Source organism: Nipponia nippon, unplaced genomic scaffold, assembly GCF_047370975.1.
Source record: "Nipponia nippon isolate SJK-2023a ecotype South Korea unplaced genomic scaffold, ASM4737097v1 scaffold_4, whole genome shotgun sequence".
Taxonomy (NCBI): Eukaryota; Metazoa; Chordata; class Aves; order Pelecaniformes; family Threskiornithidae; genus Nipponia; species Nipponia nippon.
This window is the reverse complement of record NW_028262358.1, coordinates 35,932,339-35,960,022: the sequence shown is the minus strand read 5'-3', so window position 1 is coordinate 35,960,022 and position 27,684 is coordinate 35,932,339. Positions and strand designations below refer to the sequence as shown.

At 39.6% G+C, this 27,684-nt stretch overlaps 1 long non-coding RNA gene across 2 annotated transcripts; it reads right to left on the bottom strand.

Moving 5' to 3' along the window:
- Positions 1–107: 107 nt before the first annotated feature.
- Positions 108–27,568, bottom strand: LOC148053257 (uncharacterized). Of its 2 annotated transcripts, XR_015708924.1 has the most exons (5): positions 27,242–27,568; positions 27,069–27,150; positions 26,808–26,955; positions 25,046–25,126; positions 108–2,531 (listed from the first exon to the last, which is right to left on the bottom strand). It is a non-coding gene; the product is annotated as an uncharacterized LOC148053257 (long non-coding RNA). The 2 variants fall into 2 exon arrangements; XR_015708923.1 differs by lacking the exons at positions 26,808–26,955; positions 27,069–27,150 and having other exon boundaries at positions 27,242–27,483.
- Between the last annotated feature and the right edge of the window lie 116 nt (positions 27,569–27,684).

Here is a 27,684-nt window from a genome sequence, read left to right as displayed (position 1 = left end):
TGACCAAAGTACCCTTTTTCTGTTATATTGCTATGTTGTGTTACTCCAAGGCCTGTCCTGGTTGTGCGTACCCCTCAACATACCAGCTTGGGCACGTCTGCGTTACTCGTGGGGATCCTTAACCAAAAAGCAAACCAAGCAGCTCTGTGCCAGAGCCAGAGCTGCTGGTAAATACACGAAACCCAGAGTTTGTGCCACGCAGTCAAAGCGTTAGAACTTCATCGGTGTTAAAACAGCACTGCGTTTTTCCAGATGGGTATTGGCTTACCTTCCATTACTGTACAAAATGACTGTGATGCTCTGGTAAAGGCTCCAAAAGCAAAATTGCCCGCTGACTTCCAGCTATATTGAAGTTAGCGGTTTCCATTAGAGCTCTTCATTTCTTGCCTACAGGAGCGTAGTCTTTTTATAAAATCCTGACACTTGTACCAAAACCAAATGTATCAGACCTGAAGATCCTCCTTAAACGTGCAGGCTTTTTTTTTTTTCTCCATTAAAAAACACCACTGAAATAAAAAGTACCTAACTTGCATTGATTTGACGTTAAGAGGGTGGCTAACATGATTGTACCTTTTTCTCTAGTGTGTATTTATGGTATCATAGCAATGCTAATGTGAAGTCACTGCTGCTTAATTAAGCAGATGTAAACAGCTGCATGGGATATTAAACTCTAATTTGTATCCACGTACCAATTATCCTTTTTTTCCTCTAACCTGAGCTAGAATGGTATCCTACCAAATTAAGGCAGAGATTCAATCCTTAATAACTTGCAACTACGTTACAACCTAGTCAGTAAATTGTGAACTCGGGAACAGACACAAAATACGCATTTTCAGTTTTTTAGGTGTAACACAGAAGGTAGCTCTGTTACTTTGCAGTAAAATCACAGTAAATCCTATGCGGTCTGTAGACAACTATTTTTGTACCTCATCTTTACCATTTCATCAAATTGAATAGACCTGTATAGATAGATCACAGTTTCTAGCCATCACATTCAAGTACCGTGTTTTAGCTGTTACGCTATGTTTTAAAAATCAACAGTAATTATTTTCAAAAGTGCAAAGGGCAGCAAACTGCTAATTAGCTCATTATGGAATTTTACCCCCTGGGTTTTGGTGCTGCCGTTGGCCCAAGATTCACCGCTGACAGGTTGCCAGGCAGCGTGGCCTGGGATGTTAGCGGCCGTTGGAGTGGCGGTAGCCGCTCTGCTGAAGGCAGAGCCTGCCACGAAGTCAGTAGTCTTTCCTGACGCTTCAAAGGCAGCAATGCCAAGCTTTTCTGACTGATTCAGCCCACAGTAGCTACCAGAGAGGGAACAGCTCAGCAATCTAGGAGACCTTGTGCTCAATGAGAGCAAACCACTCGTTATGCTGATTGCTGTGCGTAAACAGCTGTTCTGTTTTGCAGTTGTAGACACAGTACTCGTCGTATACAGACACGAACGACCCCTCTGCAAGAGTTAGTGGTTTCCTCTGGAATTTCCTTTGGGTAAAAGATGTGCATAAATGTACGGATTAATGCTCCTCTGTAATCCTACCAGTGTATACAGGAAAAAACAATGACAATCTAGAAAAACCCAAGACAATTTGAAACACAAGAACCCTGTAAACAACCTCAAGTTTCGCTCCAGTAATTACACGTTAGATGTTTAGGTACTAGCAGAATAAAGCATGCGTGACTACAGATTGACCGGGTCTACAGCAGTCTGTTTGGCGTTGTTGGATGGGGTTTGTTACTGTTTTTCTTCTCTAAGTCTTTGACCTAAGTTCAAGGTAGAGATTGCGCACGCCTGCTGGCCTGTCGAGGAGCCTCCTTTGCAGCAGGTAAAATCATGCCAACGCAGGTAAGGCACTGGGCTACTGATGGCTTCTAGGGAGCTTCAGTGCGGGTCTGTCATCAGGACTGAGGTTGGATGATGACCTATTAAGCCGCAGTAGAGCCTGAATTCTTTACTTTAAAAAAAAGAAAGCTCTCACACAATACAGGAAATAAATGTACTACACTACTTAGGATGGCTGTAAGCCAATTTAACCTCTGCTTGCTATATCAAATAGGGCATTCAGTTTCTGGCAGGAATCACATTGTTAAGAAAACGTTACTACAAAACAACCTTTTTTTCCATGCAACTATGTAATCCTATACATAGGATGTTTATTAGGGGAGCTTTTCTTTCCCAAAATGTTTCTGGTGTTACATAAACAAATGTTCTATTTTACATCCCGAGGCAAATAACTTGATAAGCAAAAAACCATATTATCAATTTACCTTGTTTACCCATAAATATCTGAACACAAATCCAGCTGACCTACATTTAAGCCAGGACTATACTATGTTACTCTGATCCCTGCGAAGGAGAATTATTTAGGCTTAGGTTTTTACTTGGAGTTTCTCAGGTGTGTTTTCTTCATTTTTTCCCCCCATGCTGCCTTTGTATTACTGTAGTTTAGAAGTGTTCTTTCCTTGTTTCCTTATTTTTTTCCCCCGAAGCCAGTCGCTATCACGTGGACTTGCCTCCCTGGACGGTCAACTCCCTGTAGTTAGAAAACAGAAATTAGAAGCATTTTTCAATGGAAAGGAGACACAGATTTGCATTTATCTTACCATAAGGAGCAAGTATAAGGTACAGAAGGTATTTCAGATATATGTTCTCAATTTATTTTTTTACCACATACACATACATACACTCATACGTATTTATATATGTACAAATGCATCAGGTCTGGCAGTTATTTGTCTTCGAAAAACAGTTTTCTGAGCTTTATTTTCCCTCTCCTTTTCCATAGATAGTGACAACGTTAGGTGGAATGTGCAGGCGTTTGTATCGGAACATGAGCTTTCTGAAATCCAGTAAGCTGAATGCGGGTAAAAGTAAGTAAGTTCCACGATTACTAAAACGAATCACAGGTAAAAACATTTCATTCTCCAGAGATTTTGTTGTTGCCGTTGTTTTGTTCTCCTAGAACGTGAGTGCAGGAAATACATTCTCTACCCAGTGAATTACTATAGTAGAGCTCTAAAATAATCTCACCACTGCCTCTATTTTTAATAAAGGCTCAGAGAAAACAAATCCCAAACCACAATGCTCCATCTTGATTGAGAGAGTTCTGCATGTTGTGACCCGTCATCTCTGCAGGCTGCAGCCTCTTCTGTGCTTCTTGCCTCAGAAGCAGCTTTTTGGCTCTTGAAAAGGGATAACCTGGTCCACGTAGTTCTCCAGCTCTATTAATGCTACTTAGCCTTTACATTAAGAGTGGCTATAATATCTGTATCGTTTAATAATACTATATCATCCTCAAATGTCTAGATAATATTAATGCTAGAGTTGGTAACATTTCTGTCATTCGGGTGATAGCAACATTTTGTATTTAAGGTTGTTTAGTTAAAAGTCCAGAAAGGAAAGAAGCGGGTTCTTTATCGATCAGAAACCATGCCGGGCATCTAGCAGCCCTGCTTCCAATGGGAAGACAGCTGAGTTCATCTTGGGAACCAGTGCAAGCAGAGCCCTAAGAAGATCTCCTGGGAGTAAGAAAAGGCATGTTATTGTCCCCCTCAAAGACACTTAGAAATGGGGTAGCTATGGTGAGACTTGCACACAACAGAAGTTGTTAAACCTCACGAGTAATGCCCAAAATTAAACCAAATACAAATATGTATTTGCAAAAATAAGAAGTAGGCTGACCTACTAAGGTTGCTAGAGCAACGAGTCAGACATTGTTTTACATGAGGAACGTGCTTCTCAAACATATCGCGTCTCGCTGCATTTAAAAACCTGCAGACGCTTTCCTGTTGCCGCTGTTGTGCTCCACACTTCCAGCTTAACCACTTACTGCATTTTTTTTTAAATTGATATTTGTCCTGCACCTCCATTCATTGTTCTCTTCCTCACCTACTGACCCACATCCACAGACATGCGTGAAGCCTTCAGTAGTTCGTGAACTCTTTGCATAAAGCTCTACGGGTAGAAAGCAACCACATCCCAGTCCCCCAACAGCAAACATATGAACACACCTTAAAAAAAAAAAGCAACCCCCCAACCAGAAAATTAAAGCAAACTAAAATCTCATAATAAAAAAAAATTGATTTGCCATCATTAAAGACTGCCTCCTGCTTCATTAAGCATTTTCTCATTTACTAGGAGAGCAAACGGGAAAAGCAAAATGTGGGGGGTTTCCCATCTTTTCTATTTTCTTTCAGATATTTAAACAAGCATGTGATGCAGAAAAAGAATACCAACAGAAAACGTCTTGCAACCTACTCTTAAACAATGATTTGCATGTCTCCAGAAGTCCTGTTCTCTCACCTTAAAACCATAAGTTTTCAGTCACAGAAACTTTTTATTTCCTTTGTTTGAAACCTCTGGTGGTATATAATTATTTCTACAATTATTTTAAGCAGCTTGTAAGAAGGAGGCAATGAGTTGGATGCCACGCAGCTGTCCAGCAATCTTGGCCGAAGCCCAGCAACAGCACAATTCTAAGCCTAGGGTACGACAGCGACTCTTTAACGCTGCACTAGGGGTATCGGTGTGGTTAATTTAGGATGTAACAAGGCCATCATCATTACGTATGCACAACCAGCCTCGCCAAGCACCGGCATTGTCACATTAGGGAAGCCAGGGTGCCAGATCCCTGCGCACACTGGCTGGGAACGGCCCCGTGGGATGCGAGTCCCAGCCTCCATCCTGGCTGTAGCTACAGTTCAGGCTGTTCTGAAAACCTTGCACATGTTTGCTGGCACCATACCGTGGCAGTGGTTCAAGAGGAACCAGAGGTGACATGGCAGATCAAAAACTACTAGCCAACAGCAGGATTGCTGGAAAGGAAATGATATGTCTGCCGACAGGACCCGTCCTCTCAACTACCAAGTTGTTACTGTGCAAATCTCAACTGGATTTTGAGACTGTTTCAACCAGCAAAGCTTGGTGCGATCTATGAAATTCACAGGGGCTGGCCTCCAGCGCAACAGCAGTCACAAGAGAAATCACGCGACCATCTGCCTGGCTGAATTTTGCCATAGCATGTGGGGTTCTGGATAAGTCCCGGAGCATTACAGAAGCCCTAAACTAGGGAAAAAAAATTTCTTCCCGATTCAATTCGACACATCTCCCATCTGCCTCATGGTCAGTAAAGGCACCAGAGTGTGCAGGCAGGTCACCCAGGCACTGAAACACCTGCTGTCCTATAGCTCCCTGGGAGCCTTTAAACATCAGCCACCTGAGGGGTCAAATAGAGACCACCCGATCCATGGGACAGAACAGGGAAGACAAGGGTGGAAATTACATCCAAGGGATGATTTAGCTCAATACAGATTTCCCTCTAGTTTAAAAACAAAAACAAACAAACAAACAAACCCCACTACACATATACAGTCCGTCACGAACAATTGCTGTTGATGACAGCAAATGGAGACTGAAGCAGAGGTACTCCAGAGAACAAAATATCCTTCTCTATCTGCCCTGCCTACTGATGGGGTAAACCTCCTTCCGCTCTTTTCTAGCTGTTCCTCTAAGGAAATCATTCATGTTAAAAAACAAATAGCCAGATGAACAAATGACAGAGAGCAGGGAATTGAACATCAATAACCTGTATCAGAGGAGAAGCCAAGCCACTTAAACAAAGAATAGGAGAACAGCAGTACACGGCTCCTGATAAACGACTGTGTAATGCAGAAACGATGGTTCTATCTTGAAGAGCTCTCAAGAGCCTGTACTGCTAGCAGAAATCAATGAAGGATAGTGCTGAAATTTCAAGATTGCATATAGGGAACTGCAGCAGAATGCTAAATTCAATGCATGCCTAATGCAAGACACGGATTAATCAGCCGAATAAAAATAACACAGTTAAAATGCTAGTTGTGATACTGCTGTCTTCCTGAAAATGTCAGTGTGACTTGCGCAAGAGTATTTTTAATTACTACTTTAAATACACTTTTGCTTTTACTTGCAAATGCATTTTCAGGCACAGAATCCAACAGCAAGTGATTTTCCATTGCCAAGCGTGCCCTCAAAGACAGACAGTTGTCCAGTCAGTGTGACTAAGGACAAGCCATGACCGTATATTCATCCCATTTTCATTTTCCCCAATGGTTCATTTTCCACATTTCGACACGCTGACCTCCTACGCCTCACAGCTCCACTGAGGCAACAGAACAGTGCTCTGTGCCCCAGCGTTCGTCACAGGGGTCCCACAGCAAAGCCTGCTCGATCTGTCATACAGAAATTATTCCCTAGTCATTCCCAAATATTACATCTTGTGATTGATGTACAGTTTCTGTGCAGATTAAATCGCAAGCAGTGGTCACCTCAACCTTTGCCTTTTTTTTACCAGACTGAATTTCTTCCATAAGCCCTCTGGAAAAAATGCCACTATTTTACATTTTTCCTAAATTTAAGTATTTCCATAGTTGAACAGCTTTTGCCTTAATGGCCTTTGGGTTTTAGTTCAGTTAGCATATGTAAAGAAAGTATTTCAGAGTTCTTAGCATCATCTTCTCAGTTTAGGCCTTTGTGTATTACTTGTTATCTATGTGACAGCTCTGTATGAAGCTAAAGGAAATGTTTCAAGTGTCATTTTAAGGCATGGACGAAAAAAGACGATGTGCTCTTTGCTTTCTTGTTAAAATACTATTTTTCATTCGTGGGACCATTCTGTACACGAAGTCCTCTGCCCAAAGTCATTGTGTCATAGACTCGTAGAAGTGCTGACCAGGAGGGACGGCTGGAGGTGATCAGCCTGCTCTTCCCCAAAAGAAACATCTAGCTCCCTCGACCCCGACAACTACGACTCCTCATGGAATATGTGATCTAAGTCCCCTGCCATCACAGCAGACTTCTGCTCCAAGCTAATTGCTTTCTCCCTTTCGTCTCCAGCTCCAGTTACGTAGCGCCGTTACCATGGATACCCTGCGTTTATAGCTTACTTCAGTTACAAGACATAATTTGTACATTTTAATTTACTCAAAACCAAAACCATTTTACAATAGGTGAAGAAAATAAGGAGAAAAGCTGAGCATAGGTCATGTTTCACTTTAAAAAGGCCGGCCATTTCCAGTTTCTCTCATACTTGCAATAAAACCATTAATCATCATAAACTCATTTTGTCTAAAAGCAGAGGTAATATATTTTTCCATGTAAATCACTTCATTGCCATGACAGAATGATGTCAGAGAATCTAAATAGGTGATCTAATAAATTTGCCTTTTGAAACATTGTTTAGCATTAAATGTTACCGGGGGGGGGGGGGGGGGGCACGGACCATGACTGATGTCAGCTGTTGGTAAGAAAAATTTGGTTTTAATTTTCATACAATAGACCTAAATACTGTATATTTACACGGACACACTTTTACAGACTGAGAAAATATACACACAACTTAATACTGGAGCAGTAAGAACCCAAGGCCTTTCTAGAATAAAAATCCAGCTCCAGCTAATAGTAAGATTTTCTGAAATTTGTAAAAGGTGATTAAAATAAAAATTAACTTTGCAAGTTGTACAATTTCATTCCTCTTTTTAAGGACATTTTTTGAGCAATAATTCAGCGCTTCATATTCACCATTTGTACATGTACATATAGTTGAACACGCTAATTTTTTTAACTGAAATTGGCTTTGCATCTAATTTGGCTGTGTGCATGAGTCCTCAAACAACGAAACAGTAGTACAGGAGAGAAACAGAATTTTATTTCTCCCCCACAAAAGCAACCAACGTTGTCTGAATTGCAGTCTATACCTTAACCAAAACGCAGCTATTTACTGAAATCCCACAGCAGCATGGTAGAACAAATATATATATATGGCATCATGGAAAATGGAAGGACTGTGACAAAACCTAGAAGTCAAAGCTGTTACTCCCAAGATCTCCCCAAGTCAAGCTTTGGAAGGAATTACTGACTTTGGTTTGATTCAAACCATTTTTTTTCTATTTGCTCTTTTTGTCCTTTGGGGAAAATAGATGAAAAACAAACTGGGGGAAACAGATCAAAAGCTATGTTTCAGAGAGCTTTAATCCCTACCCCTTACTGCAGCAGTGGGTATACTCAGTAACCACAGCCCTGCTGGGTAAGGCATAGCAATTCTCTTTCCACGCGGTTGATCTAATCAGAGGCGTGCTACAGCCCACACAGACCAGCTGCAATGAAAGAACCAAGTCCCCTTTAGAACAGCTATTTCATATACAGATAACACGGAAAGCTGCGTATCCCCTCAGCGTTTATCCAGCTCTTAAAATGGGTTTCACCGCCTCTAATGAGCACCATCGTTGCAGGGCTGTAGCTCTGTCAGCTTCCCGATCAGCTGCTTTAAAGCCAGCTTCTTGCACGTCAGACACTTACATCTTCACTTACAAATTAGACACCTGAAAGAAATAAATACCATCTTGCAGAACACCTCATCTGGGCAAAAGAGAACTAACCCTTAAAAATATGGATTGGTTCCTTATTTGTTTCTTTTCATGTTCAAATTATACTTCAACACCTGACACCAAAGGGGAAGCAGTTTCTATCTATCTGTAACACAGTTAAGCAGGTTTGATATTTAACACAAATGTTTTAATCATCTCTTTCCTTCTGACGCACAGTACACAGCAGTGTGAGATGGCATGGCTTGATCTAACAGATCCTTGCTGCGGGAACAGGGATGGTCCCCTTTCCCTCACGCCAGAGCTGCACTCCTACAGCTGAGCTGCCAGATGAGCTCCGGTGCTCATCTGACCGCTGCCATCACTGTGACAGTGTGATCCCCAACCTGACAAAAAGCTGCCTGTACAAAGAGGAACCTGTCGGGAACTGGGTCCTGCCAAGGGAATCGGAGCAACCTCCAAGGAAGGGGCAGGGCAGCGTGGATGGAAGCAGGGCGGGAGGGCAGGGTGGTGAGACCTCCCATTCTCAGAGGCAGTGAGCTGTCTGGCCAGCTCAGCTGCTCAGGCAAGTACAGCCTCAGCTCTTCTACCTTGCTAATTTTTTAAACTGACCCTGTAACTGTCAGTTTCCTTCTCTGTAAAAATAATAAAATTTAAAAAATATATATTTTTATAGATTTTACTAGATCCTTAAAGTCATTTGATTCATTGCAACAGGCCACTTTCCTGATGAATTCAACCTAATCCCTTCACCAGTGGTGTTTATTCATTTTTATTCAGCTTGATTAGCTCACTGATTTTAAATTCCTCTAGATGTGCTCTGAAATATATTTTTGGGGTAAGACATATCATTAACATGCCCTTGCACAAGGAAAACCTTAGTACATAGTACAGAAAAAAAAATACCGATGCATCCATCACCAGTAAAGCATCTTCCCTGAATATACACAGAAAACAAACAGAAATCTTTCTTTTTCCGTAAGTCTGCATACTGTCTGGGAAGCCTTCCGCCTCTCACGTGACACTTCAAAATAAAAACTAACCACCACAGGGACAATAAATCTTTTTTTTTCCCCTTCTTCTGTTCTTATCCTTCATAAAAAGAGAGATTGTATTTCTGTAGTTGTATCTGTGTGTGAGCCTACTGATCATGACAGAAAAGCAATATCAACTACAATAATTCTGCTTTGTTCTGACAGGGATGACATGGTCTCTTTCCTTCTCAAGAGCTTTGGTAAGCTTCGTTAATTTGTCAATACTGATACGGGAGAAGTGAAAGGAAATAGATTAATGTGCAATATGAAGTGCTCTGAATTATCTATAGCTGCATGTTTGTTCAATGGCATCTTGGAGGATGCCACCTTAAATGAGAACAACCACTGGTAGCAATCAGTCAGGATCTGGGCGGTATAACGCCCCAAAACGGGATCTTTACTGCTGACTCTCAAGAGACGCAACATAGAATCAGATCCAAAAAACCACTGACTCAAACAAGTATGAATTCCTCTCACTAAAACATTTTAAACTCAAACACTGTGTTCTCGCGTGCAGTTTCCCTGTGTGACTCCCTTTATCAGTTCATAGATTTTTCCATCCACTTATCTCATTCTCACTGCAAAAACTGTTATCAACTTTTCCAATGTTTGCACTGTTCTTTCCCTTCTGTATTCTCCTTGCTCATGCAAAGCATGACTTCTTTCTTTAAAAAAAGGTCTCTTCTGGTAATGCAAGGCCCTTCGCTCCAGACTATTTAAGTAGTGTTTAGTACTTACCTCATACTTGGATGCCCAATTCTCTTAACTCCTATAGTATTTTCTAGGTTAACAGTAAAAACAGAACCATTTTTTCCTAAAATGGCACCCTAAATAATTGTGTTCTATCTAAATCATTTTTCAAGCTCTTCAACTTTCTGCCCCTTTTAAGAAGAAAATATAAAACGGAATTCAGTAATCGAAACAACGATTCACTTGAGCAGTATGTTAATGTAATCTTTAAATGATAACAATAGTAAAACAAATGAAAAGGGAAATGTACGCACACACTCTCCATATTGCATTCAATTTAGGAACAGACTGCAGCTGACAATCTTGTATTTACTTTAAGAAAACTGAGTATTCATACTTTTGTACTCCTTGATGTTGATAAAGGTAGTATGTTTTTTAAATTCATGCTGGGGCCCATTATCATCAAAAGCTATGCTAACAGCTGACAAATTAAACCTGCCAGCTATGGATATATTAAATTCCCTCTAATTCCCTCAACCTACTACATGCAGAAACCAATTACATATTTTTTTTAAACTCACAGTACTTTTGTGTGCATATGTGTCTCACTAATAATTTTCTGCCAGGTGCACTGCAGCAAGCCAAAGAATAGGATGAACCAGTTTGCAAAACTGTCATACGCAGCATTTGCTGAAGTAAAATTTCCCTTTCCTCTGTTTTTGACATCCCAGTGACCGCACTGCAGAACTGCTCTAACCACTGCACTTACAGGTGACAGCATGCTGATATCTTATTTAAATTCTGCAAGGGAACCATCTGCCCTGTATTTGAGCTATGAGGCTCAAATGCTCTTTATTCCAAGACAACGAAGAGGTCTTTTGGAGAAAAGGATGTAAACTGGCGGGGGGGGGGCGGGGGGAAGAACATGAACTAGGTTTCATTTGCTTGGAAAATTCTACTGCACTCCAAAGAAACAAAGCAGACTTCAAAATAGTCTTGGTCAACCACTGTCCAGATGCTCAACCTCTACCCGCAATGCTGCCACAACTAACCAGGCAGTTCTTCCAGAACATGACTCAGCATAAAATGCTACCATTAATAATTCTTTTCCTTGTCAGCAACAATAATGTATCAGATCTCTCAAATGTGCACTCCCTCCCCTTATTCATCACCTCCTGAACAAGAGGCTAGAGCTCTTAATATACATATATGTAAACTGGTAGGGCCTGATCCCTCACTCAGCTAGCAACATCCATTGCCTATGTACCCTCTCCTCCACAAACACATTCATGCTCTCTTTCACGCTGCATTATGGATAAACCAAAACAAAACCCTTCCAGGCTTGTCTGCAATGCCACTTCTCGACACTTTTTCTCGTCCTTTTTCGGTATCTACCACAACAGCTCCTGCAACATAGTGATTGTATATACACAGAGGGTTTGCAGCAATTTCCGTTATTTATGTAGCTTCAGATCTTTTCATTAAAAAGATAAAATCGGACAAGATGCAGCTGTTCACACAGCTGGCTTATGAAAACATTATTTTCTCTACCTCTTACTACATTAGCTTTCCACAGCATCTCCAAGTACACCTTATAACAACTCTATCTTCTTAAACACTGAAAGAGTTCTAGTCAGAGCCTTGAGTGCACTTAATAGGCCTTAACAGCCCTGACCAGCCTCACCTGGGAATGCCACACACAGCTCTGCCCATGGGCCCAGGAGCTCTATTTAAGCCCAGCCCAGGGCCATCAGTCCTAGCCTGAGCTAGTCTGTCACAGTGTTGGTCTCCAGCTCTGTTGCAGCCATGGACCCTGATGAGCCCAACCCCTGGGCTGGCTTGACCTCGGACCTGCCTCATCACTGTGAGTTTGCGTGACGATCTATACTCGGTTGAACCTGACTACAGCCTACTATGCTTTGCTTGGGCACTGTGGGCAGTGGGCCCTGGCTGGCGGGGACCCTGCCCTGCCAGCTGTGTGTCCCCCCCCTCAGGTTGCTGGCCTTAAGGAGCAGCTAGCACTCACTGTGCCCGGCCAGTCCTGTAGCAAGGACTGTTACCCAATTCTTCTGCTGTGATTAAGATTTCTAGGCCCTATTTTAATATGGTTCATTAAAAATAAGAAATTACTCCCCAGGCAATGAGTAAGCAAAGCAGTTCCATTGCAGTACTGAGTTTAGACTACTATTTCTCTAGAAACTAATAAACCTCTTATGCTGAGTTGGTATAGCAACTGGCACAGCATGGTCTAGAAGAGGCACTACCCTAATATGAATAAATAACAGTGCAACTTGGAAATTTGAAAAGAAAGGACCTCATCCTTCATTTATATGACCTTGAAAACCATTATTGAAATGTGCTCTATTCAAAAAACTATCTATAAATAGGGAAAAACTGCGAGTGCTCTATTATGTGAGCACTATTTGCACGCAAAGCTCTAGCTGGTGGCACTGAACTGCACTGTCAACAGCAGAGGAAAAAAAACTGTCACTGTTTTCTTACATTCAATGAAGGCAGATGAATCACTTCTTTTAAGAGAAGTCATTCTTGGTTTTATTTCATCCTGTAGCTTCATCCAAGCTACTTGCAGCTTGAAGATTATCCTGTGCTGAACTTGCCAAGTTTCTCACATTTGAAATCTACCAGCTGCCAGAATTATATGTAAAACCAATGCCTCACACCACACAGCAATATTTATCAACAAGACATCTCTTTCACTTTTCAACTAGTCATTTGAATAATAGGTATGAGGTTCACTTACAAAAACTGTAAGAAAATTTAAAGGTAGGTATTCCACCTGAGAAATCTGTAGAATTTTCCAAGTGCAGATATCTGACTACAGTAGCACTGAAGCATGTGCTGTGAAAAAAAAATGCAGACTGCTGCTGCATTAGCACACAAAGCAGTAAGCTTTAGCATTGGCTTTATTTAAATTTCAATAATATTTTACTTCATCTTTTTCAAAAAGTCACACATCACAGAAGCTGCAAATTCATTCATGCCTAGGGAAATTATGAAGACTGTAGAACTACTAGGAGATCATCATTTCTGGGAACAGACCCTTTTTCTGTGTCTCAGGCTACTCTTCCATCTTGAATTGTATTCAAACACATATGTGAGCAAGGAATCTATCTCACTTTTAGTTCTGGTGTATAGGTAAACACCATTAGGACGGAAAAAAGATCAGAACAGGAAGAGCTGTTTTCTTTCTTTTTTCTTTTTTTTTTAGAAAAGAACCAACAGGACAGACAGCTAACTCATCTTCTAGTCATATTCAGCAAACAATTTTTCTATGAATCCTCAAGAGCTTGGAGATTTCCAGAGTACATCCTTTTCAGCAGTTACTTTTGGCCATGGCTGCTGCTTTTTGCTCTATGAAGGACAAGGAGGAGAAAAGCTTGGCTGGCCCCAAGCTCTTGGTGGGTTCCTTCAGAAGAGAAGTTCTGAATGTTACCTACAATCATTCTTGCTATGAAAGCTGAATTTCCTATTCTCTGGGGTTAAAACATGAAGCCAGCTACAAACTGATTTTGGAGTCCTGCAAGTTATGCAAATGAATAAACTAGTAGTAACATTTATGTTTACTAATTTGCTTTAGGTTTCTTCACAGAAAAGCAACAAGACAGAATGTTTTATATGTGACTTCCACTATCAGCATAGCTCTGGTGCCCGAGAGGAAGTTTTGTAAAGAAATGTTCAAAGGAAACTCCTTTAAAACTGGTTATTTCTGATTGGCTTTAATCTGTTACCACTGCTGCAAATTATTAGCTGGGGGGTTTTGTTGTTTTTTTTAATTAAAGTGTGATTTGAAAATAACTTTAACTTCAAAAAAGAAAACTCTGGTCTCAAACATTCATCCAGAGACTGAAGCCCTACCCTCCCTGTCAGCATTTTTAGAGCTGTAACTTAGACTTGTGACCTCTTATGTAGTGAAGAACAGGAATCCCTTCTGTAAAGAAACCCTTCCAGAAATTCACAACTGTTTTCCTGTAGCCAGTGCTGCTGCAGCTGGGAACCACCATGAGGGTGCCCCTGTGGCAGCAGCAACTTTGAATTTCATTGAAACATACAGAACCTAATGGCAACATTCAGCTGTTCTTTGCAAGGGCAGGTGCAGTGAGGGTGTTTTATGGGACTATTTCATTTTTTCCCAAACTTTTTTAGTGTAAATGATAAACTTTGCAAGTCCATGGACGATACTACTTATCTTCTCATAAACCCCTTTTAGGCCCTGCTACCAATCAAAGGTATTTCAGTAAGATTATATATTGCATCCCAAGAGAAATTAAGAAGACACCAAAAGAAAATCATTGTCAACTTTGCAATCCAAGGATTTTGGCAGATCTGACTCACCAGAGAAAACATAAAGCCTTGCCCCTTTCATCTCTCCCTTTCATGCTTCTTTAGCTAGTATTTTTTTGAGAAATTTTTTTTCAAGACTATGCTAGTAACCTGAAGCAAAGCAACACATCCTCGATGTTAGGAAAGTCTGGAACACATTAACAACAACTAGCATTACAATGGCAGACACAGAAAAACTTTACAATGAAAATCACTGTGCATCAGAATCCAATCTTTCTCTTCCTTCCCCAGAAGACATCAGTGTGAGTTATAGTCACAAATTCTGTTTCAAAACTGAAATCTGGAGATTTTAAGCTACATGTTTTTATTGATGAAAAGAAGACTTGAAAGTAAGCTTGTCAGGAAAGAAAATGATACTGCTAATTGCAATAAGGACAAACATGAACTATGACAGTGGCTTGCATTGCCAATGGCAGCAGAATTTAGCCTAGATGGACCTGGATACTACGACACTGGAAAAGCAGTAATAGGTCTAAGTACAAAAAAACTACATTGTACAAAGAGAAATTAAGAGACAGGAAAATTTCCTGGGAAAAGTAAACAGTTTCCAAATTTGTGTGCTGTGAGCAGAAATTTTAAGAATCATGGTGATATAACTAAATCAGGAGTTTTGCATATACAAGAGTTAGTGAGGCCTGGCTTGCAACTGAGTTGTGTCTCAGCTGACTGCAAGCAGCAATTGATGCTTTTTCTGCTCTCAGGGCATTTAATGGTTCCCCACTCCCACCCCGACACCCCTCACCCCCCAATGTTGAGTTCTCTGTTACATAATAATACAAAAGTTTTCATGCAGGACACACAAACTGGGACTGTTATATTTCTCTTCTCTTTACCTATCCAGCTTTTTCACAAACCTAGAAAAAACTTAATAATCTTAGAGACAAGTTATGCCTCTGTTTAAGTTTGGCTGAACGTGGCCAGTGGGTTCTGAATGCAGTAATACAGGGGCTGGATAGTTTCTTTCTGCTCCCTTATGTTAAGTGCTCTGTTTATTTTCAATCATATGTAGGACTAAGATGTTGGTATTATTCCATTATTGGGATTTGTTAATATATTTTTATATATCGTCATCATCCAATAGACTGTAAATCTATTTATTTAGGCAGTGAGTCTGAACGCTCTGTTATTAGTCCAAGCTTCTGGCAGGATTTTTTTCCTGGAGGTTAAATGGCATCTTTCCAAATTGCAACTTGGCAGAGATTTTGGCCATGCTTAGACCCATGGGATTTCCCTCTTTCTGTATTTCTAAGTCATTAAGCAACAATAAAATCTTTATGATATCTAATGTCTTGAATTTTACAATTATTCTAGTAGTATAATGATAACATAGCTTATAATGTCTTTTAAATTTTGTTCCCACATGCTGCATTACCTTCCAACTTACGTGTGAACAATCTCAAGGCTTCACAGAGTGACAACAGGTACTCTGTACATTCTGAGTGTGGGACCTCCCTGCAGCAGGACAGTGTGTGTATTTTGATACCAGTCCTTACCATAAATAATATCAGAGAATATAGTACCTGCTATAGATTTTTTTAAGCTTGTTTGCAACCAATGGAATAATGTAATAATACTTAAGACTAACTGAAATATTTGTATACACACTAAGGTGAGCCAGTTTTGATTTATAGCAACTTTACAGTAAATTCAAAAAAATCATTCTAGGGAACACAGGTGACAAAGAATTACATTTTCAATTCGAGGCTTCAGAAACCAGCTACTGAAATAAGCTCCTCCTCCCCCAAGTGCCCCCTGTGGAAGTCTGAAGCGAGTCTGAAGATAATTGTGTTTAAAATTAACTATTTCTGATGGCACTAAAACAGAAATGTACCGTATACTAAACTAATAAATATGAAACTTCCCTGCTATTAGGCCTATGCACTTCAATGAAGAGACAGAATATGGGGTTTGGAATACCTGAACACTTGGCCATTAAAGTAAACAAGGGACACATTCAAAACTCAGTTCATTTGTCAATCTGACAGCAGCTGGAAGATTTCTGCATGCAAAATATAGGAGCATCTGGCTATCAAGAATATTTAAGACCTTACCTATTGATCTCTTTCATCTGCTTAAATTAATTCAAGATGTTAAGATGCCAAAAAATGGTGATTAAATATCCCGTGCATGTAAAACTCAAATCCCAATAAGCATTAAGGAGAAGATGATACAAATACTACAAAACAAAACCAGCAGCAGAGTTCCCAAATAACTGACTGAAAACCTGGAAAGACCAGAAACTTGACTGCCAGAAATGAAGGACAGTATGGCTTATTACGTGAGAGAATACATTTTGTTACTCTGTCAAGAAGGACTTTAAGGAGAAAATCGTTGCAAGGAGAGATAAGGAACTACAAGATGGGAAAATGTGTTTGCGATTCTACTACATGCTTAAAAACGAAAAGATCAAGACAATATTACTTACAGGTATAAGCCAAGTGTAACTTCTCTAACAAGGACCTATAGTCTCTGCAAAACTCAGGTTTCACATACTAAATCCCTGCAGCAGATTCATTTAAGTTAGAAACTGGAGGGCTTCACAACATAAACCAACATATATTGCTACACTAACTAGGCGACTTAAAGATACAAGCCTTATCTTAACTTTATTCATTTATAAGAGAGCAGGATGAAAATCAAGTCCCCAACACCTACTTCAATTCTTCCAGAAATAATTCAACTATAGCAAGGACACTCTCTTTATCCTGTACCTTTCTTTCCTTTTTAGTACCAGCATAGAAATTTTATGGCTTGAAAATGAGATGTAAATAGAAATAGCTATTATTCTATGTCACGAGGAAAAAGATGACATTAGAGGAGAATCTGCTCACACTAGAAGCCAGACTAAATTAAGTCTCGACCTATACCACACTGTGATACTATCAGAATTTGGCTCCATGCCAGTTAGTCTCAATGTCGCCTCTGCAATCTAAATTTGGTTATTAAAAAATATACTTACCTACAGAAAAGAAGGAAAGCAACACATCATTGTTGATAACCTTTCTAAGTTTACAGAAGAGTAATAAAGTGTTATTTTAGTAAATGAAACACCTAATGCCATTAAGACTGAATAATACATAACTTCAAAAAACACCAATAAAAGAGTGTCAGCAATTTCCAATCAAAGCTGTAATTCTACCTAGTCTTTCTAAGGTCAGGCAAGTGTCATTCCCACAATGAGACTTATTACTCATTTTGGGGCTCTGCCTGGGTGCAGAGTGGGGACTGAGATACTGAGCTAAAAGAGGAGAGCAGAGGAACAAGAGGAGGAAAAGTTCTTTTTTTGTTGTTGGGTTTTTTTTGAGCAGCCTTTGACTAAATGCTTTGAATCATTTGTCCAAAATCGTTAGACTATGAAGTATTACAGTATGACTGAGCAGCACTGCAAATGGAATACGTAGTTTTAAACAACACACATGCTTATTTATCAGATCACAACCATCTATGGAAAGATCTCATCTCCCTTTTCCTCACTACATCTTCAACAGAGCAGACCAGTAAAGCTCTATACCGATGAAAGTTGTTTCTATGCAGGTACAGCTGCAAAGCGTATTTCATAGTCACCAAACATGAATGCAGCCTTCTCCCATCAAGGTGATACAAGGTTCAGAGAAAAACTTAAGAAGAGACAAAATCACAAGTAAAAAGTTTCATCGGGGACGTCAGAAGATCATTTAGGCAAAATTCCTTCTTCAAAAAGACCACAAAAGTCCAAACGTGTGCGTTGAACATCCTGTATGTCCTCTTTACAGCAACTTTTACAAATGGGAAGACTATCATGAACTCCCCTAAGGCTTCTCTTTTTTTGACTAAACACCATTCTAACTCTTTTCTCAGTCTAGTTCATAAAGAAATGAGCAAAATTTGAGAAAGAAACCAGAGAGAAGTTGAGAATTACTGATTAGCAGAAAAAATAAAGCTAAGAAATTTAAGCGAAGCCTTCTGGTTTCCTAACTCTTTAGCCATTGTCAGGAAAAAAAAAAAAAAAAAAACAAACCAAAACAACAACACACCACCTGTCCCTAAGAGTGAAGAAATGTTAATTAATTTGTTTCTGAGCATTCAGAGACCCTGTGATGACACATTTACTTAATTTCATTGAGGAAATTTTAAGTTATCATACTTGATTTCTGTAATTAAAAAAATACTCATTAAAATGCATAAATGTATAAATGCATTTTTCACCACTCCAAAAAGCTCTGGCTGAAAAAAAGACTTTATAAATGGGTTCTAAGAAGGATTATTTGACAACAAGGGGAAAACTTAGCTACACAGTTTTACGAAGCTTAACTGTATTAAAGGTTGAAATGGCATGTGAGCATCCAGCACGGGAACGATGAATTGGCACTCAGCCTTAGAATTACTGCAAACTCCAAAGGAAAACTTGAATTAAATAACCTAAGCTTCTATTTCCTGGATAAGAAAAGGCAAGGTATGGGTTTATAAAGTTAAAAAAAAAAATCTGGACAAAAAAAATCTGAGAATATTATCAAGACACAGGTAGCAGCAGAGACCCAAAACCTATTCCTTGGAAGTTCCAAGAAAGGATGTTTTATTCCAGGGGGGACACTATCACTATGCCTCTTTGGCCTGATCTTGTGTGGGCTTATCAATTTTTAGAAGCAAATCCTGTAGGACTTTTGCCAGACATCAAGTCATATGCTCTTAGCCCGAGCGTGCTGACAAGAATTTGGCGGTAATACTAACATACACCTGAAAAGTCCTTGTGAAAAATGCAGTGAGTAACAATTCTAATGACTCTGTGGAAGGACAGATCACCCACTGTGTCACCAAGGTTACAGAAGACTGATAAGCATGGGGGGGGGGGGGAAATCACAATTTCTGGAAAAAGGGTTTTGGGTTCCCCCCTGCTGAGCATAAATTTGGAAATCTGCCCTGAAAACACAATGTCTCATCTACATCCAGAGAGATCAGAAGAATATATGGTTAGTGAAGCATCTACTCTTTGTGTGCCATTCCTGGTTCACTTGTTCTAGGACTGATGCATGGTGGCGAAAAACACAGTATATGTACCATTTCATCCCAGGCAGGATAGTTCTGAGCTGAGTGGAACTGAATACAAAGAATTCATGGCACTGGTTGATCATCTTATTTTAGAAAAGCTTTTGTTTCAGTGGCTGCTCACTTGCTTGTTTTATAAGGATTAGCATCTTTATTCTAAAGGGTTTAGATGTTACATATATAAAGGAAAGGTATACACAAACAGTACAAGTCTGCAACTGGTGCTTGTGTTACTATCCTCTTGTGCATTGACATGAGAGGGACTTCAGTTATAGCAAAGCCCCTAGGACACTACATAGGATTTTATATTCCTTTTCCATTTGGAGGAGTGAATACTTGCTTCTAATGCAGAAATAAATGACCTACTGCACCTGCAAAACAGTGCCTGTCTTCTAGAAGAAGGCGATCTCAACTGTAGATGCCTGTAAGAACAAAAACTTCAGTGGGAAGAGAAAACAAAAATGTGCAAACTGAAATTGCTACAAGGGAGAGACAGCAGTTCTTTCCCAGCAGGGATGTCGGTATGCAATGAGAATGAGTCATTATGGTGCAGCTCTGTGATTCAGACAATTCAAAGCTACTCTGGGATGTCAGACCACCAACATATTTTTGCTCTGTGTGAATCCATACAAAGACAAAAAGTATTCTCCAGCTCTTAACAGACTCCCACATCTCTAACAACTTTCTGATTGATAAGCGTTTTTTTCTTTTTTTTTTTCCAAATTTGTTACCGCAAATCTGTTTTTAACCAACTTTTAGTCCCTAATAAAGTGACCATATTGTTTCAGGCCACTCTTTATCAGTAAAGCTAGAGGTACTACATAGCCAAATAGAACCTTAGGCAATTCAGACAAATATCCTCACACAAAGACTCAAGACTAGATAAGGAGGAAAAAAAGAACTGTTTTGCCTTTAATCATTTTTTTATTCATAAAGCTGAACAAGAAGAGGTCTTCCTCTGAGATGCAACATAAGTCTAAAGCAACTGCTTTTCTTTCAAGTGAACAGGTTGAGGACAGTATGAATATTTTCCCTGCTCTCATGTTCAAAGTATGGTCACAATGCCCTGTAATTTATTTTGTGGCAGAACATAAATTAACCTGTAGACATGGACTAATCCCTTACTATTTCCTAATCTATTTTTATTAATAATTGCTACAATCAGCCTTTGAACAGAATGAATCAGCAGAGTTCAGGCCCGCAACAAGATACAAAAAGTGATTTCTCATCATGTGCATTTCTAGTCTGCTCTCTAGTCATAATCCTACTAGAACGTTCCTTAACCTACAACAGTGGAAAGAAGACAATTTCCCACAGCAACAAAAGCAAGGCGTAATTCTGCTACTGCGAAGAACAGTTGGAAAATCTATGGGAACTTATTTTCATCCTACTAGCCACAGGAAGGTGATTGGAATATAACAGATACCATTCACTTTACCATAGGACCTGAAAGATTGTACATAAGTTACACGTCAATGTAAACGTCAAATCCTGATCTTATTGATACCAAGAGTTTTGCCTGTGGAAAGTAACAGATTGTGACTGACACCAACAGATTTCCTGATTTTTGTGGAGTCTAACAATTAACAACTGTGCAAAATGAAAGAAAAATCTAAGTGCATCACAGGTGCTGGCAATACACAGAAAACTTGTGAGATTTGGAGAATCCTTTGGTCACCTTCGGGGACTGTAAAAGAATGGGTTGGTTTCCTCCAACTCTCTGGAAGCCAGCTCAGAACATGTCAGCGTTTCTCCTTTGGGCAGCCAGGAGAAGTAAAGACCTCAGCAGAAGCAGTCATGAAGGACAGGGAAATGAGTCATCCTAGTTCACTGTTAATGATCTCATCAATCCTTCACTGTGTCAAATTATAAATATATAGTAAAAAGTGACAGGCATTTTGAGGCAAGTTTTGAAAGAGAACATTTATCTTAGTTTTGTTCTTCCCAGGATAGATAATCCCCAAAGAAGCTAGTAGTTTCAAAGACTTAGGGAGAAACGCATTATGGAGAATATGAAAATTCATATTAGTGCAGATTTTAGGTTGCTAAAGGCCAGTCAGACCTACTGGTGTTTTAAGTGTGAATATTCTCTCCCCATCCACTTCCCTTCACTATAATCTAGTTATTTATTTTGCTAGAACCTTTTTCTTCACAACTTCTAACATTTGCAGTCAGTTTCGCCTACCTCAAACTTTGGGGGACCAACAGCATCCTCTGTGATGCCCCATGTTATTCAAAATCACATTTGAAAATACTGTAAAACATTAACTTCTCATAAATATTGCACAAGTGATTATCTAAATTAAATTTACTAGAACAATTGAATTTCTGTCATTTCCAGACTATTCCAGAATTTGAGGCCTCCTGCCTTAACACTTGGTCCTCACACGCTCTTCATTTCTCTGGTATTATAATTCTAGCACACTGCAAAACTCTGCTGAACTTTTACTTAAGGAAATTCAAACTGAGATGGCAAAACTGGAGATGGCAAAAAAGTACGTCTCTGACATATAGGGCACCACACCCCCAACTACTAAATACCTCCTCATCCAAACCATACATTTCAGAGAAAAGAGTAGAAAACACAGGAAGAAACATTTTTGTGCCCTTGTTTTTAAAAAAGGATAAATTGCACCTACTTTGCTTAAAAGTCCAAGCTAAGGGACATTCTCCAAATAGAAAACATCAAACTACATATTTGTGCTATTTGGCAAAGCTGTAAGCAACTGGAAGTTTTTCAAGGCGGTACACTTCTCATCAGGCAGGATGTTCCTGTCTCTCATTATAACTTACCACAGAGCATTTAAGCTAATACCACTATTAAAGTTAAATCCTTCACACTAATTAGTTGGAAGAATCATATTGGAAGGTACATTGTAATATCTAAGAGTTGGTGATTGTTCTGTAGATCTAAAACAATGCTGGAATACAATTTGCGTAAAATGCATTAATGCTTAATCACATAACAATCTAACTCATGTTTTTCAGAATCTAAGAGAGAATACTGAAGAGAACTGCTGATTATATTGTTGTAAAAATAGTCCCAAAAACATATCCAGTATTTTTCTGCTTATTCACGTGGAATATTCTGTAATTAACAAACACACATCCACACACACGCACACCCCTTCATCCACAGTACTCGCCAAATCTTACGTTATAAAACAGGCATGACCAATGGTCCTTATTCTCTAAAAGTCACACACCAAACCTTACTGAGGTCAAAAGTCACAGAGATACCTCAAACTTTAGAGGACCAACATAAAAAAGCAGCACTCTAAGTGATTTTCAAGCAAAATTGTTATTGACTACCCAAGAGCTTCACTGTTCCCTGGGCAAAGATGATATGCTAGGAATTCAACTAGGTTCTCAGAATATGAAACTCATCACCCCTTCATCGTTTACTCCCTGTCATATTCAGTGTTTCTGATTAACCTACTGGTCTCATGCCAGGACAGTCATGACACAGTAGAAGCATGGTAGCCACCGTGAACTGGCTGTGACACACATGCATACCAAGAACCAGAACTATCCATTCCTTCATTAAAATGTGAGGTAATCTCAAAAACACATTTCTGCTTACAGGGCGGCCATGCACTTTTCACACTCCATGTTCAAAAATATAGTCAGGTAACTGAGTGCACAAAAGAGATTAAAGTTACCATGTAGCTTTAATACACTATTCTACCTGTTCCAGCTAAAATTTCTGTTTGATGTAGTGTGACTGGAACCAATTCTGTTTGGCTTTCTTTCTCCAGAGCAACAAAGAGAATCCAACGAATGAAAGCCCTTCAATAAAAAAGAAGAAAAATCTCATTTTAAATCCTTCTCTCTCTTTTTGAAGCTAGCAAAGGAAGAGAGGCAATGTTGCTGTATAAAAAACCAAGACGTCATGAGATAATGATTCTGTGTGAGCTCATTTGAGAAGGCATTAAACTCTTTGCAAACTCAGGCATGATATGACATGCTTATTGAATGAAAGAGTAATTTCTGAATTCTTCTTTTGTTGAACAGTAAATTGAATTATTTTCACATAAGCTTTGGTTTCTTCATCTGAAGACTCATAGATGTTATGTAGTTGAGGCAGAGCAAATTTCTGCTAATTAACCAGGCAAGAATTAGTTTATAAAAGTTCAGATGAGGTATGTTCTGATGTGACAGAAAGAAGAAAAAAGAAGGAACAGAGACACATTTGCTAAAAGAACAGCAAATACATATTCATGGACATCAGGAAAGACAATAGTAAATGAATGGCTAAATTTAAGAAAAACTAACCTATTAGGAGTAGGAAGACTGCACCTCAGATCTTACAATTTTGTTTTACAGACAGAGTATATATTTACTTGAGGCCTGCTTCATCTTTGTCTGGTTATTTACTGATCTTGGGTACTATAGAAAAAGAGATACAGCAATATTAGTGTATAATATTTTCTAAACGATCAATGAAGTTTAATGTCGGCGCTTTTAGGAGAGTCACCATGATATCAGAGAAGAGCTGTCCAGGGCTATTTGCAACTGGCCACGTTCTTTGTTGCACATTCTCAAAAAGTCTTTCTTTTCTTGTGCAGTGGCCTAGACTGCCTCTCCCTGTTACTGCTTTATAAAGTTGTTAGCAAGAGAAGAGTTTCCTAACCGCTACTATTTTAGCACATTAGAAGTGTAGCTTCTCTACCTCCACCTCACTGACTGAGCAGTGATTGTGTTATTCAGGGTCTGGGGGAAGCAAGAGCATAAGTTGGCGAACTGGTCAGACCTGAGAGAACCAATGGATACAATGCTAGTTGGTGAATGTAGTGAAGCAACTATAATAGATGTCAAGTATCACATTGGTCCCTGTGATTGAGATATACTACTAGTAGGTCATAACAGCTGTATAATAATGGTCATTCTTTTGCCTTTGTCACCTCAAGACTGTAAGTCTACATTTATTTTTAAATTGCAAATGTAACTGGAAAAGCTGTAGGTATGCTGGAAGCTTTCTGAGGGACCACCTCGCTCCTTACAGTGAGGGCCTGTGCATTAACTAAGCAAAACTGAAGAATATAGCTTGAACATTTAGCTGATGTCTTTTGGGGGGCACTAAGCTTCCAACAAGCTTGAAGTACCTTTCTGATGCTGTAACTCAAGATGATGTAACTTTAAATATGATCATTCACAAAGAATAGCTGGTTACTGGGATATAGCTTCACTGAACTAACTACTTGGAGCCAAAGTAAGAAAAGCTGACAGAATTCCGCAGTATAAGCCTTGCAGCTCCCCTCCTCTCACCAGATACATCAAATATTCTCTTTGGAATTGCAGAAGTTGGGTTACACAATCTTGCAAGTTTTCATCCTGCTATATGAATGAGTGGGTTTTCTCTTCAATTCCTCCCCTTTCCCCACTCCTCAAAGAGCAAATCAACTATTGTTCAAAAATGGCATACAACACAAGTTCTTCTTTCTTCAGCAGTACCAGAGACCTGGTACACGGAATTGAGGATGAATTTAAAATTCATGTAATAGCAGCTTTTACAAACAGCAGCCCATTGTTAAAAATGTTATAATAAATGTCTATGCTAATAATAATTACTTTAAACTTACCAGATGTTCTTTTACAGGTTGCAGTTTTTTGGTAGTCCACAATGACATCATCTGTTTCAAAAGGCTTTAGGAAAAAAAATCCTGCAACAGAAGATAAATACTGCATCAAAAGAGCAGCACGGATATCTTGCAAGGTGATATTAACCATGCTAGTTCAGATATCACAGTAGCACAACGCTTCGTATGGAAAATTTTCTTACACTCTTGGAAGAAAGTTAAAGATGAAGGTTAATCTCTGAAAACTCTTGTATCAGAAGGTTTGATTACCTACTTCCTGCTTAGAAATAATAAGAAGCACTACGCTAAAATCTTGAATCCGCACTACACGGTACTGCAAAAGGCTTGCTTCCCTTTGAGCCAACTGGCAGAAGCAATCCTTAAATGCAAACAAAACCTGTTGACTATTCTTTGAGAAATGTACGTATATTCTTCAAATCATTTAGGGAAGAAAGCTTAAGCAGCAGACTTCAGTAAGTCTGTGGCAAATGGCAACTGATAACCAATCAAAAACATCTTCTACATCAGCAGTAACAATCAGTCCACTGTCAGTCAGGAGTGCACTAATTCCTGCTGGTGGTACTCCTGCCCACATACCTGCTATAGTTTATAGATGCCTCTAGAACTGAATTGTAAGGGTAAAAAACTCACACATTGGGGGAACCGGCAGAGGTGAGAAAGACAGTAAAATATTCCTCATTTTTATTAAGTAATTATATTTACCAACTATTTATTTCCAGAAAATGTTACTTCACCAGTTTTCTCTGAAAATAAAAAGCAGAAAATCTCACAACAGGAATTTTTATTTTCATATTATTGAAAGACCATGCAAATGTATTTTTCATTTATTTACTGAATTCTTAGTTGTATTTTAACAGATATTCTGAATTCTCTCTAAAAAAAAAAAAAGGGGTGGTGGTGAAAAGGAGTGTTATTTTACATTTTAGTTAGACCTCGCTTAAGAATTTATCCATTTAATTTTGGAAAATCTATGTACATTAATGTAGATCTATTACTCAGAAGGTAAAGAAATTTATTACTATGTAAGTTACATTTAAACACAAAGAATTAGCCTAACTCCTGACTATTATATTTTTCATACAGAATCACAACTCTATTGCTACACACACAAAGAGTAAGCAAGTAAAATAATTTTGATTTCAGACATTCTACTTTTTAACAGTGAATTTAATAAAATAAACTTCACGGATTTCATGGTTTTTCTAACACAGTACACAGAAACTGAATTATTTACTATGTTTTAAGAATTTCTGTAACACGCTACTTCCAGGATGAACATTCATTTTTGCTTCACAGGTCCTGGAACTGACAGCAAGTTGATGGCTATCTATTAACTATATACATTTCTAACAGTTTTCTTGTCAAAACTAACATAAATAGAATGGATTGTTTCAGGTCAGAAAATAAGTTGAAAAGCAACATTTTTATTTAACTGCATTTTGGTCTTATAAATCTGATTAAAATTAAATTTGAAATTAACAGACTGTATATTAAAGCCCAAACAGGCAATAACCTATTACAGTCATCTAAATAAAAAGCTGCATTAAGTCTTCCTCAAATTTTAACGATTATATTAGATAGGGAAGCATGATGAAAAGACATTTAATTTTTGAAGACTAACAAACTAAGATTGACAAACACTCTATTTCATGATACTACACGCTGCACCTAGTAGCAAAATGAATTATAACCTTGACACTACAGTCATCTTCAGAACATTCCTCTTTCCATATCAAGAATTTACCCCCTACTGCGATGGCCTTCTGCTTTCTGATTTGATTGCCTTCGAGTTTCATTCGCAGCTCTGAGAGAACATTTGTCTTGTTTCAACCATTTCATTCAATTTTGAATGGGCAGGAGGGCATGGCCTTTTTTCACCTCTCCTGATGTACCTGCGCATGAGGAAAGTGAAGAGCTCAGAAACGACGGGACAGAACTATGTTCCTGCCGGTATCCAGACAGGCGCTGAAATAAACACAGGAACAGCCCGAAGCACGGTCCTCACCTCCTCTTAAACCTTATTAAACCAATCCAACCGCATGCCTGTGTCCAAACCACCTTTGGGAATGCAGGGGCCTCGGCCATACCTATTCAAAAGAAATCCCGCCTGGTGACCGATCACACTTAATGTCTTCTCTCTTACCTACTTTAGATCTGAAACACTATCGTTGTTCTCACCTATGCAGCTGAAAAATTGGGTTTACACGTCCTAACTTCCCGATCCTGTGCAAACGTCGCCTGAGAGAAAACACGACGACCACATCCCCCGGGAAGAGAACCCAGCCCGTACGGACAGACAGCCCGAAACTCCCTACAAATCAGCGGGCCGCGCTGCTCCTGCCGCCACACCCACGGCAACACGGAGCCCGCCCTCGCCACGAGGCCCTGCCCCAAGGGCGGCCCTGCCCCAAGGGCGGCCCGGCCCGGCCCGGCCCGCCTCCCCCGAGGGCTGGGCGCCTCAGCCGGCCGCTGCCCCCGGGATCCCACAGCGGCCTTTCCGCACACGCACCCCGCCCCATCCTCCGCCCCGCCCCGCCCCGCGCACGTGGGGCTCCTGCTGCGGCACGCGGCTGCCGGCTGCGCCTGGGACGCCCACGCACGCGCCTCCTCCCGCCTCCCCC